The sequence below is a fragment of the Oryctolagus cuniculus genome, chromosome 6, assembly GCF_051225735.1.
Source record: "Oryctolagus cuniculus isolate XC-2025 breed Fujian yellow rabbit chromosome 6, ASM5122573v1, whole genome shotgun sequence".
NCBI classification, from domain to species: Eukaryota; Metazoa; Chordata; class Mammalia; order Lagomorpha; family Leporidae; genus Oryctolagus; species Oryctolagus cuniculus.
This window is the reverse complement of record NC_142872.1, coordinates 678624-692259: the sequence shown is the minus strand read 5'-3', so window position 1 is coordinate 692259 and position 13636 is coordinate 678624. Positions and strand designations below refer to the sequence as shown.

General features: G+C 48.9%; 1 pseudogene; it reads right to left on the bottom strand.

The window, feature by feature from the left end:
- Nucleotides 1–12623: 12623 nt before the first annotated feature.
- On the bottom strand, nucleotides 12624–13636 carry LOC127488839 (olfactory receptor 2T11-like; annotated as a pseudogene).

The window sequence follows — 13636 nt, the reverse complement described above, 5'->3', positions numbered from 1 at the left end:
TCAGAGCAACACAGAGAAGGTGCAACATGCAGCCTGCCAAATGCTGCTGAGTTTCCTCTGGAAACTTCCATTCAGTGGCTCATTCCTCCAGCTTAGCAACATAAGATCTGGATACAGTGCAATTACAGTGCCTGAGACTCCCGACCCAGCCACACCAAAGAGTAAATGTGCGAGCCTGACAGACAAGCCTGCAACAGTGCACGGCTGTACAAGATGCCTGCCTGTCCTGGCTCAGTGCAAAGCTGTACAAGGTGCCTGTTTGTACCTGGCTCAGTGCCCGGCTATACAAAGTGAGCCCCTTCCCTGGCTCAGTGCCAAGCTGTAAAGGTGTACACCTGTCGCTTGCTCAGTGTACGCCTGTCCCAGCTCAGTGTTTGGCTATACAAGGTCCGCACTGTCCCAGCTCAGTGCCCGGCTGTACAAACTGTGTTCCTGTCCTGCACGCCCCATTCTTCACACAGGACGAGCACCACCACCCACCTCTGAAGCGCGGTTCTGACTGGGAAGGCACATGGCCTGCAGCCATCCAGTCACTCAGGGCTCCACGAACACTGCTTACCCCTGCCACAGCCCCCGCTCCTGAGCCCTGGGCTCCTGCACAGCTGCACAGGGCCTGGTAGAGGGAGAGGACCGAGGGGATTAAAGCCAGGGACACGCAATGATGGCTGCACCGGGAACCTGTGGGTCTCTCCCCTCACCTTCCAGAGAGAGAAATGAGGCCAGCACCCAGCCCTCCCGCCAGCCCTGGCCTGGCTCTGGGATACAGCCTCACCTTGGGCGGGTGGACGTGTCTGCACTCAGTGTACTGACCCAAGAACAAGTGACGGCTTCCACAGCCAATCCACTGCACAGATTCAGAGTGTTGGGGCTGCTTGGACACTTGAAGAAGTTGAATCAAAACATCCACTCAAGGTCTTGCAACTGCTCCATTTTAGTACCAAAAACTGCAAGACATTTTAGTACCAAAAAAAAAAAAAAGATTAGGAAGAAAGCATATGATGTTCTTTTCACAGCACCAAGGAAATTCTGCTGTTAGGTTTGTTGGCAAGGTCACGGTCATGGTCCCATCAGTAGGGCTTCTTTGGTGGCAGCCACAGGTGTGGGGACCAAGCAAGTTCATCTCAGAATATGTTTGACACAGCAATTTCCCCAAATTCTCCCGGCATCAAACACACAGCAGGTTTGGAGAACTGCTGCATCCCACACTGTCTGTGCAACCTGCTGCCTCGGAGCTGACCCGGGCTGCGGAGGTCAGCAGGGTGGCAGATGTGCCAGCCTCACTCCCAACTCTGCCAGAACAAATGGACAACAGTGCTCAGGAAATGAGGTCATGGCGGAGGCGATGCCATCCACACTGTGAGACACAGTCACAGCTGGAGGAGGGGACTCCGCACAGCGGGAAGCCCCTGACTGAACTGAGCCTTCTCTCTGCTGTTTTTATTAGGGTTAACAATGATGTAGACATTGGGTTTGGTGTGGGAATCATGGACATCCATGTACATGAAATTGTTGTTCCTTGTAAAAAACATTAGTTACAGGAGGTAACTGGAGAAATAAGAGGGAATCTCCTAAAATTTGTCCAGAGCACAATGCCATGAGGACCATGAGTGATGAGGAGTGACTCCCACAGCCCCCCGCCTCACCCAGGAGTGTGTGATGAGAACGGTAGGTACTCATATGATATTAACGGTAGTTAATATCATAGCAAGTGGATGGGTGGACAAGCACTGCCGTTCTGACAAAGGTTAGGACATCACACCCCTGCTTGGACACGTAGAACACAGGAACAGGAACTCTTACATCAGGTATGGAATAGGTCCTGTAAACATGGCTGTGGGAGTGTGATTTATCTTGAGAAAAATAGGATATAATCATCGGTACTTTCTCTATACAGTTAAAACCTTGTAAAATAAATCGATTAACCTTTAGACCTTGGACTGTTCATCTAGCACCTTTACATAAGTTAAGCAAGTTTCATAGAGCTGACACATCCATTATGAACAGAGAAAAGATTAATGGAAGGTTACAATGAGGCCATGGAAGGAAAATGAAGCAAAACAAGATAACAGAGAAAGGTTATGCACAGACGGTCCCTTGTGATGCGTTCTTTCTCAGAGAGAATAGAGTCTTAGGAGGAAGAAAGCTTAATGAGAACTATGTGTAAAGAGAGTGTAAAATAAAGCTATGAGATGAACAGCAGAACGAGGCCTCCCCTTGCTCCCTAAACTGCATCTCCTCATCTCCTTTCTTCACCAACGCCTCCCCTCCTGGGGACCCCCTGGACCTGCCGAGGCTGCACCGTGGCGGTGTCAGGGAAGGCAGGTCAAGCTACAATTCAGGACGGCCATTCTCGGGCTGGTGTGATGGCGCAGCAGGCTAAGCCTCTGCTTGCAACATGGGCACCCACGTTGGAGCGCGGCTGAGCCCCAGCTGTTCAATTAGGATCCAGCTCCCTGCTGATGGCCTAGGAAAGCAGTGAGGATGACCCAAGTGCTTGGTCCCTGCCACCCACGTGGGAGACCCTGATGGCCCTGGCTACTGTGACATTAGTAGAGTGAACCAGTGGATAGAAGATATCTGTGGGTGTATGTATGTGTGCCTTATAATAAATAATCTTTAAAAAGGATGGCTAGGGGCCAGTACTATAGCACAACAGGCTAAGACTCCGCCAACCTGTGGCACCAGCATCCCATATGTGCACCAGTTTGTGTCCCTGGCCACTCCTCTTCCAATCCAGCTCTCTGCTGTGACCTGGGAAAGCAGCAGAAGATGGCCCAAATGCTTGGGCCCCTGCACCCACGTGGGAGATCTGGAAAGAGCTCTTGGCTCCTGGCTTTGGATCAGCTGACCTCTGGCCATTGTGGTCACTGGGGAGTGAACCAGCAGATGGAAGATCTCTGTATCTCTGTCTCTCCATATGGCTGTCACACTATCTCTCAAATAAATAAATATTTTTTTAAAAAAAAATGATGGCTATTATAAAAAAAATCTAATTGCTGGGAAGGGTGTGCAGATCAGACTGTACCCTGTGAACAGGGTCCTTGTGAAAAACAAGGTGGAGATTCCACAAAAGGCTAAGAGAGCACCTCTGTGTGAGATAGAGCCCAAGGCCTGCACCAGCTCTCCTGTCCCCTCTCCCCCAGGGGAATCTGAAATGCACTAATTTATCCAAAAAAAGAGTGTCCTTACCTTTCCAGCAGGCACAGGCATGGAGCTGACCAGGACTCCATGCTGTTAAGTAAAAACAACTATAGAAAACAAGAGATGTTAGTTAAAAATAACAAGGAAGCACATGGAAGTGTTCTGGGAGCCGAGGCAGGAAACCTGGGGTTGAGGTGGGGGTGGTGCAGCATGGGTCGGGGAAGCCCTGCCTGACAGTGAGCAGGGACGGGACAGGTGAGAGGCAGGCCAGGCAACTCCAGGAAGAGAACCAGGCTCTGAGAGCCATCAGCTCCGGAGTGCAGGACAGTGTGTTGTTGTGGTGGTGGTTTTTTTTGTTTGTTTGTTTGTTTTTTTGCCAGGCAGAGTTAGTAAGAGAAAGAGACGGATGGAGAGTTAGAGACAGTGAGAGAGAGAGAGACAGAGAGAAAGGTCTCCCTTCTGTTGGTTCATACTCTAAATGGCCGCTACATCCAGCACACTGTGCCGATCCGAAGCCAGGAGTCAGGTGCTTCCTCCTGGTCTCCAATGCGGGTGCAGGGTCCAAGCACTTTGAGCCATCCTCCACTGCCTTCCCAGGTGACAGCAGAGAGCTGGACTGGAAGAATAGCAACCGGGACTAGAACCCAGGGTGCTGGCACCCCAGGCAGAGGATTAGCCTAGTGAGCCATGGCACCGGCCAAGGACAGTGTTTCTTGCTCTAGGAAGGGGCCACAGTTTTATCGGAGACTTCAAAGTTTATGGAAGAATTCCCAGTTTATTGAAGAATTAAAAGGTCATGTTCATACCCTTCCTCCTGTACTGATTCCAGGTCCTATACTGGTTCTTCCCCCAGCAGCTGCACAGTGGGCAAAGAGCTCAGGGCCTGCTGGCAAACCTGGTGCTGTAGTGCACCGCCGTGTGTGTACGTTTCTCCTGGGTCACACTGTCCCTGTCTGCGGAATTGGTCCCCCCACCACCACCCTGGGGAGAGGGAAAGCTGCCACCTCCCTCTAGAGGATGAAGTGGAGCTGGAAATGGCCCATGACCCCCACTCCTTCCAAGGGTGGTGGCCGAGTCAGGCTCAGGGTCTCAGCCAGTTTCCTCTGGTGGCTCTGCCAGAGTCACCGCCTCCGTGTGGAGGGGGTGCAGGTTAACGGGAGAAGGTGCTTGTGTAACAGGGGACTGCACGGCCTGGCTCCAAGAGACCGGCACTGCGCCCTCTGCTCTCCAGTGTCCATGGGGATCTGCCACCCTGCACCTCACCCTTCTTCCCTTCCTCGGGGCAGCCTCTGAGGCAGGGGCACTGGGGGCCCAGCAGGGCGTGAGGGACTGGCCTCCGTGCCCCTTGGGACATGGTGGCATTTCCCTGGGGGTGGGAAGGGGACCACAGAGACAGGACAGCAGGGAGTCAGAGGGAGGAGAACCGGGAAGAGCAAGGGGAGGTGGAGAAGCAGAAGAAAGGTGTGGCCTCGCCTGTCCTCCCGCTCCCCTGCGACACCCAGGCCACGTTCTCCACCTGTGGGCTGCAGAGGCCGGCACTGTTAGTGAATCTGATGCCTTGGCTTGAAATCTGGTACATCTGAGACTCATGGCATCACCGGCACTCGTGTTCGCGCTGTAATGATTCCTCTATAAGACTGTTGAGGAGGGGCCTGACGCTGTGGCGAATAAGGTGGAACAGCCGCCTGTGGTGCCCACATCCCATATGGGTGATAGTTCGAGACCCAGCTGCTCTACTTCCGATCAGTCTATCTGCTGCAGTCTGGGAGGGCAGTAGAAGATGGCCGGAGTCCTTAGGGTTCCTGCACTCATGTGGGAGACCCAGAGGATGCTCCTGGCTCTTGGCTTCGGGTCGACTCAGTTCTGGCCATTGCTGCCAGTTGGGGAGTGAACCAGTGGATGGAGGACCTCTCTCTCTCTCTCTCTCTCTCTCTCTCTGCTTTTCCTTCTCTCTCTGTGTAGCTCTGACTTTCAAACAAATACATCTAAACAAACTAATAAAGAAAATAAAACTGTTGAGGAGAAAGCATTTTTACTCCACAAAAACAGGTGATAGGGAATACACGAGGAAGCACCATCAAGAGTCAGCAGAATGTGGAGCAAGTCAAGAGTGGCAACACCTTGCTCCTGCAGCACTGCCTGCCCATCTGGTTGAGCTCACTTAGAGGGTGTCTTGAGCCTCATCTGCAGCCTCACGGAGCCAGGCTGGACTAAATGCACAACAGAAGTGGGAAAGTGACATCACCCTGTTTGTGCCCGTTGCAGGAGTGGATGAAGGTTTTCTGTTAATAAGCAACCTCTGGGGCTTTGGTGAGCAGTGCAATTAGAAGAGCCAGTGGTGCTCACAGATCCCTGTCTTTCTTCACTTTCTCAGAGTCTTAACTGATTGTAGCAGTAATCTCTACTCTCGCCATCACCAACAAGGTCTGACTCATGAAATCTGCGAGTTCCTTAACACATGGCCTTCACCTGCTGTACTTTACAGAAATACTCCCTGTGTGCATGTGTGTATGTGCATGTGTGTGTATGCATGTGTGCATGTGAATAGCCTCATTTCATCTTCAAGAAGATTTTACAAGATCCTGTTATTTTTCTTCTTATCTTTACAAGTACCAAATCTGAATCTCAGCGTTCAGCTGATGTGTCAAAGACACCTCGTCCGTATCGTGGTCAAGTAGAAACCTGAGGACCTCTCCTCCATGCCATCATTTTTTTGCTCTTAACATTGCTGATTGTACTCTGCTTCTCTCTGTCACTTGTTTGCCATCTATGTTGCTTTAGTTTTGAATTTAAAGTATTTGTTTTTATTTTAAATACTGACATGACTTAACAATCTTGAAAGTGCAAACTTATCCAATGAAAATTTTAAAACCATAATGCAGGGCTGGTGCCGCGGCTCACTAGGCTTATCCTCCACCTTGTGGTGCCGGCACACCGGGTTCTAGTCCCGGTCTGGGTACCGGATTCTGTCCCGGCTGCCCCTCTTCCAGGCCAGCTCTCTGCTGTGGCCAGGGAGTGCAGTGGAGGATGGCCCAAGTACTTGGGCCCTGCACCCCATGGGAGACCAGGAGAAGCACCTGGCTCCTGCCTTCGGATCAGCACAGTGCGCCGGCTGCAGCGTGCTGGCCGCGGCGGCCATTGGAGGGTGAACCAACAGCAAAGGAAGACCTTTCTCTCTGTCTCTCTCTCACTGTCCACTCTGCCTGTCAAAAAAAAAATTTAAAAAAAAAAAACATAATGCAGGGTCTGGTGCTGTGGTGTAGCAGGTAAAGCTGCCACCTGCAGTGCAGGCATCCCATATGAGTGCTGGTTCAAGGCCTAGCTGTTCCACTTTCTATCCTTCTCTCTGCCTTGGCCTGGGAAAGCAGTGGAAGATGGTCCAAGTCCTTGGGGTCCTGCACCCACATGGGAGACCTGGAAGAAGCTCCAGGATCCTGGCTTTGGATAAGCTCAGCTCTGGCTGTTGTGGCCATTTGGGAGTAAGCCAGTGGATGGAAGACCTTTCTCTCTCTCTCTTTTTTTAAACTTTTATTTAGTAAATATAAATTTCCAAAATACAGTTTATGGATGACAATGGCTTCCCCCCCCCATAACTTCCCTCCCACCTGCACCCCTCCCATCTCCCACTCCCACTCCCATTCCATTCACATCAAGATTCATTTTCAATTCTCTTTATATACAGAAGATCAATTTAGCATATATTAAGTAAAGATTCCATCGGTTTGCACCCACACAGAACATAAAGTGTAAAATACTGTTTCAGTACTAGTTATAGCATTAATTCACATTGGATAACACATTAAAGACAGAGATCCTACATGAGAAAATTAAGCACACAGTAACTCCTGTTGTTGACTTAACAATTTGACACTCTTGTTTATGGTGTCAGTAATCTCCCTAGGCTCTAGTCATTATTTGCCAAGGCTATGGAAGCCTTTTGAGTTCACTGACTTTGATCTTAAGACAAGATCATAGTCAAAGTGGAAGTTCTCTCCTCCCTTCAGAGAAACGTACATCCTTCTTTAATGGCCCGTTCTTTCTACTGGGATCTCACTCGCAGAGATCTTTCATTTAGGTGTTTGGTGTGTTTTTTTGTTGTTGTTGTTGTTTTTGGTGTTGTTGTTGTTGTTGTTTTCCAGAGTGTCTTGGCTTTGCATGCCTAAAATACTCTCATGGGCTCTTCAGCCAGATCCGAGTGCCTTAAGGGCTGATTCTGAGGCCAGAGTGCTGTTTAGGACATCTGCCATTCTATGAGTCTGCTGTGTATCCCGCTTCCCATGTTGGATTGTTCTCTCCCTTTTTGATTCTATCAGTTAGTATTAGCAGACACTAGTCTTGTTTGTGTGATCCCTTTGACTCTTAGACCTATCAGTATGATCAATTGTGACCTGAAATTGATCACTTGGACTAGTGAGATGGCATTGATACATGCCACCTTGATGGGATTGTATTGGAATCCCCTGGCATGTTTCTAACTCCACCATTTGGGGCAAGTCTGATTGAGCATGTCCCAAATTGTACATTTCCTCCCTCTCTTATTCCCCTCATAGTTAACAGGGATCACTTTTCAGTTAAATTTAAACACCTAAGAATAATTGTGTGTTAATTACACAGTTCAACCAATAGTATTAACTAGAACAAAAAAATACTAAAATGGATAAAGTATTAAATAGTACATCAACAATCAGGACAAGGGCTGATCAAGTCACTGTTTCTCAAAGTGTCCATTTTACTTCAACAGGTTTCCCCTTTGGTGCTCAGTTAGTTGTCACCAATCAGGGAGAACATATGATATTTGTCCCTTTAGGACTGGCTTAATTCACTCAGCATGATGTTTTCCAGATTCCTCCATTTTGTTGAAAATGACCAGATTTCATTTTTTTGACTACTGTATCATATTCTATAGAGTACATGTCCCATAATTTCTTTATCTAATCTACTGTTGATGGGCATTGGGTTGATTCCAGGTCTTAGCTATTGTGAATTGAGCTGCAATAAACATTAAAAAACAGGAGTTAGAAAAAAAGAAAAAACCATAATACAATCACCTAGTTGAAAAAAAGTTCTAGAAACTGTATCGTGCCTTCAACATACGAATATTTATTGACCATACAGAGTGTACCAGGCAATTAGGACCAGACAGGAAGGCAGAAGGAAGCAACCGCTCTCTTGTCCTCACTGCTTTGCCACGTGGTCTCCCACAGAGTTCTGAGGGACACCGGACAATGGGAAGAAGAAAGGAATTGTGTCTTTTTTTTCACTTGTGGTGATGGTGTCTGGCAGCTGTGGCAGTGGTAGGCAATGCTCAAGACTGCAGCCACCACAGCCTGAAGGCAGCTTCCGCAGCACGTTTGGTTCTAGGTGTCGGGGTCACTGGGTCATCACCTGTGACCCGAGCAGGTGGAGCGGCAGCAGCCAGGAGAGCAGAGTGTTCACCAGCTCAGCAGGAAGGGCCTCACGTTGCTCCAGGTAACCATCCTGCTCCTTGGGTGACAGCACTGCTCCATCCCAGGTCCCAGCCTTGCCTCCAGCCCTTGGCTGCCTTTGTAACCACCCACCCTCATCAACCCTCTCCCGTTGAAGCACATAGTGTTTGCATGGGAGTGGACACTCAGAAGGCTAACACTAAACCATTGATTCCACCACAGTTGCAACCCTTCCCTTGGAGAGAACAGTTATGTGTGTTCAAATCTATAATTATGCATTATGAAAAATTATGCATGGATTTCAAAATGTTTTCACCAAAACCTCCATTTTAATTTCTTTTTTCCATGAACTTTTTGGAGTATCCTTATATTTCCTAATAGCAAGGCTAGCCCGTGAGGATAACAATGTAACAGCTAACAAATTTTCAGAATTAAAAAATTGTGATGTTACTTTTACTAATCTGCAATTTCTATTCCAGTTTTGTTAAATTCTCAACATTGCCCTTTATATAAGTTTTATTCCCGTTAAGTGATTTCAGCCCAGGATCTTATACCGCATTTAGCTTCATAGTTCAGTATCCTTTAATTTAATGGCTGGAAGTGTTTGCTTTTCATGACATTGGTATTTTTGAGGAACAGGGGTCAACAGCTTTCTAGAATCCTCAGTTTTCATGGATTCTCCTATTGGTTAAATTACCTCTCTGTGGTTGGACTGGAAGGCACCATCAGTGGCATCATAGATGGAGGAAGCTGACTCTTATTTCCCTCCCTGTGGGTGGTAAGTCTGATTCCCTGGCTAAGGTTATACACATTTCCCTACTTTATCATTACTATTTTTCCTCTCCAATTAATAGCAAGTACATGGAGAAACAATATTTTTAAAGTTTTTTGGAAGATTTTATTTATTATTTATTTGAGAGGCAGAGTTACAGTCGGTGAGAGGGAGAGACAGAGTAAGATCTCCCATCTTCTGGTTCACTCCCCAAATGGCCACAACAGCTGGAGCTGGGTGGATCTGAAGCCAGGAGCCAGGAGCTTCTTCCAGGTCTCCCACACAGGTACAGGAGCCCAAGCACCTGGGCCATCTTCTACTGCTTTTCCCAGGCCACAGCAGAGTGCTGGATCAGAAGTGGAGCAGCCGGGACTAAAACCAGCGCCCATATGGGATGCAGGTGTCTCAGGCAGAGGATTAACCTGCTGTGCCACAGCACTGACCCCGGAGAAACAGTATTGATTACATTTGCATGATAAGCCACCCTATTCCACCACATGAAAAACATTTGATCTTTTAGGTCTATTCTACATACAGTCATGAGGGAGATTATTAAAAAATCTCCCCTTCCTGCTGTGCCCTTGTTAGGCTTTGTTGTGATGGATGTGTCACCAGGAGCTCAGTGTGTCTCCTCAAAGCTGAACACTGCACTAGTGTGTGGCTTTGCAAGTTTCTTGCCAGAAGTGGCCTATGGTTTCCAGTTGCCTGGAAACTGGTGAGAGGTGTGCTCACCTTGAGGGCCATTCTGACTCAAGCCACTCTTCCATGGGAGGAAGAAGGTCCCTGAGCTCCATTTCAGGACAGCATGGTCTCTGATTGTGCATCTCTGGAAAAGGATGTGTCCTTCTGAAGTCTTGCCTCTCTTGAGCTCCACCAGCAGATGGCACCTGGCTGCCTAGGGGACGGGACACCTAGGGGACGGGACCCTCAGAACCCTGTGGGAGACCACGTGCAAAGCAGTGAGGACAAGAGAGCGGTTGCTTCCTTCTGCCTTCCTGTCTGGTCCTAATTGCCTGGTACACTCTGTATGGTCAATAAATATTCGTATGTTGACCTCATGTTGGTGCAGAGGGACACGGTGTTTCTGATGTAAGCAGGGACCTTGGACCTCAGTGAGACCCTGCAGAGCCAAGTCCATTGTTTGGTGATGAATCTGCTGGGTGGAGTTCACTGGTGTCCTCTGATGCTCGGGAAATCTGTGAGCACTCACCTGCTGCCACAGATCCCAGCCATCTGTCCCAGGGATGCCCACCTGCCACCTGGAAGCAGTCCTAGGCAACACCCTGGTGAACACAGCATGGTCCAGAGTGGACACCAAGCTTCTTGGTCCCTTACTTTAAGCCTGCTATGTCCTGCATCCTTAAATCAACACAGACTCTATTCTAAGCCCCTTAATCTATAACTGCTGTATCCTGATCATTCACTAGACATGTCTATATCCTGGGTCCCTCACTCTACCCCTGTTGTATCCTGGTCCCTCACTCTACACCTGCTGTGTCCTGGGCCCCTCCCTCTACACCTGCTGTGTCCTGGGTTCCTCACTTTACACCTGCTGCACCCTGGGCCTCTCACTCTACACCTGCTGTATCCTTGTCATTCACTTACATTGTCTATATTCTGGGTCCCTTATCCTAGACCTGTTGTATCCTGGATCCTTCACCCTATACCTGCTGTGTACTGATCACTAACTCTACACCTGCTGTATCCTGGTCCCTAACTCTACATCTACTATGTCCTGGGCCCCTCAAACTACACCTTCTGTGTCCTGGTTCCCTCATTTTTCACCTGCTGTATCCTGGGCCCCTCACTCTACACCTGCTGTATCCTGGGTCCCTCACACTACACCTGCCATGTCCTGGGCCCCTCACTCTACACCTGCTGTGCCCTGGGCCCCTCTCTCTACACCTGCTCTGTTCTGGGCCCCTCACTCTACAACTGCTGTGTCCTGGGCCCCTCACTCAGTCCATCAAGCTACACCCAGATGTATCATGGCTCCTTCAGTCTATGCACTATTCTGGGTCCTTCACTCTACACATACTGTATCCTCAGTCCCTCATTCTATACCTGCAGTATCATGGGTCTTTGATTCTACACCAGTTGCTTCCTGGGTCTCTCTGTGTACACCTGCTGTACTCTGGATCACTCACTCTATACCTACTGTTCTGGAGCCTGCACTTACACCTGGTGTATCCTATTTGCTTCACTTTACAACCAGCTGTTTCCTGGGTCTCTTACTCTGCAGAACTGGATGTGTCATGGCTCCTTCAGTCTGTACCTGATATATCCTGGGTCCTGCACTCTACACCTACTCTATCCTGGGTCCTTCATTCTACACCAGTTTTATCCTCTGTCAGTCACTCTACACACAGAGTTATCATGGCTCCTTGAGTCTGCATATGATCTCTCCTGGGTCCTGTACTCTATACCCAGCTGGACCATTTCTGCTTCATACTGTACCTGCTCAGTCTTGGGTCCTGTTCTCTATACCTGCAGTATCCTAGATCCCTTACTTTCCTCCTGCAGTGCCCTTGATCCTTCACCATATACCTACTGTATCGTGGTTTCCTCACTCTACACTCAACTGTGTCTAGGCGTGGGTTGCTAGCTGCAAAATTCTCTGGGTCTGTTTTTACTTCATGAAGTTTCTACCACTCTTTCCTCTAACTGGGTTTCTTTCTGTAGGAAAAAGAGAGACAGGAGACACTGTATCTGTCCTATGTTACCACTTTCTTCATCTCCCCACTCCTTTGGACAGAGAAAAGGGAGGTTTCCACCTGTTCATGAATGGTGGATACTATGGGTTAAATACTGGCCCACTGAAAGTGCCAAAAGTGACCAGGACAGGGCCAGGCTGAACCAGGAGCTGGAAATTCCATCTGGATCTCCTCCCTGGGTGTCAGGAAGCCAATTGATTGACCCATCACCTGCTGCACCCCAAGGCATGCGTTAGTAGGAAGCTACAACTGGGGACAGAACACTTCAGTATGGGATACAAGCACTGCAAATGGTGTCTTTTACTCCAAGGAAAACACACTCACCACAAGTCAGTTCTTGACAATGTGATCCAATAACTGATGTTGGAATAAGAGATAGAGACCATTAATTTCTGCACAGGTGTTACCTGCAACGTCAACACACATTCCCCAAAAGCTAATAAGTAACCACAGTCACCACTACGACTCTCAGAGCAACAGCGCACCAACAAGCAAATGCCAGTGTGTGTGAACGCTGATATGCCTCTGCTCCTGCACCATGTTGTGTTTCCATGTGACAAGAACAGCACCTTAGGATTTGAATTGACCACGGATATGCCTAAGACTGAGGATGGGGCATTTCTGAGAGCGACGGTGGGGAGCGAGGATATTTTTCAGTCACAACACCTTCCCATGCACTTCTTTAGGGCTTCCAACACTTCCTTGTTCCTCAGACTGTAGATGAGGGGGTTCAGCAGGGGGGTCACAATGGTGCCAAGCACAGCTCCTATCTGGTCTTGCTTAGGTGTGTGGGAAGAATCTGGTGTCAGGTGGACGAACATGGCCTGACCAAAGCAGAGACTCACCACTGTCAGGTGGGAGCAGCAGGTAGTCAGAGCTTTGTGCCTCCCCTTGGGAGAGTTCATCTTGAGAACAGTGAGGAAGATGAGGATGTAGGAGGCCAGAATGAGGCTAAAGGGGATCAGGAGAAACGTGACCGTTGACACAAATTTCACCATCTCGTAGACTGATGTGTCTATACAAGACATTCTCAGTATAGCCAGGATCTCACACAGGTAGTGATTAATCACCCTGGGGCCACAGATAGGAAAACTCATTGGGTACCAAGTGTTGACAAGGGCTCCAAGGGCACCTCCAACCCAGGCTAAGGCAGTCACCTGCAGACAGACCCCAGGCCGCATGAGGACTGCATATCTCAGGGGCCTGCAGACAGCCACGTAACAGTCGTAGGCCATGAAGGTCAGGAGCATGCACTCAGTAAGGCCAAGGGAGAGGAAGAAAAACATCTGAGCAGCACACGCAAAGAAGGAAATGCTCTTACTCCCTGTGCAGTAGTTGGCGACTGTCTTGGGGACTGTGCTGGAGATGAAAATCAAATCAATGACAGACATCTGGCTGAGCAGGAAGTACATGGGGGTGTGGAGGCGGGCGTCCAGGCCAATGAGCAGGATGAGGACAGAGTTTCCTGCCAAGGCAAGGATGTAGAAGACGAGGAGTAGGATGATGAGGAGGTCAGGGTACCTGAACTCAGGAAAGAATCCCAGAAGGATAAAATCAGTTGAGGTTTGATTGTCCTGGTCCAT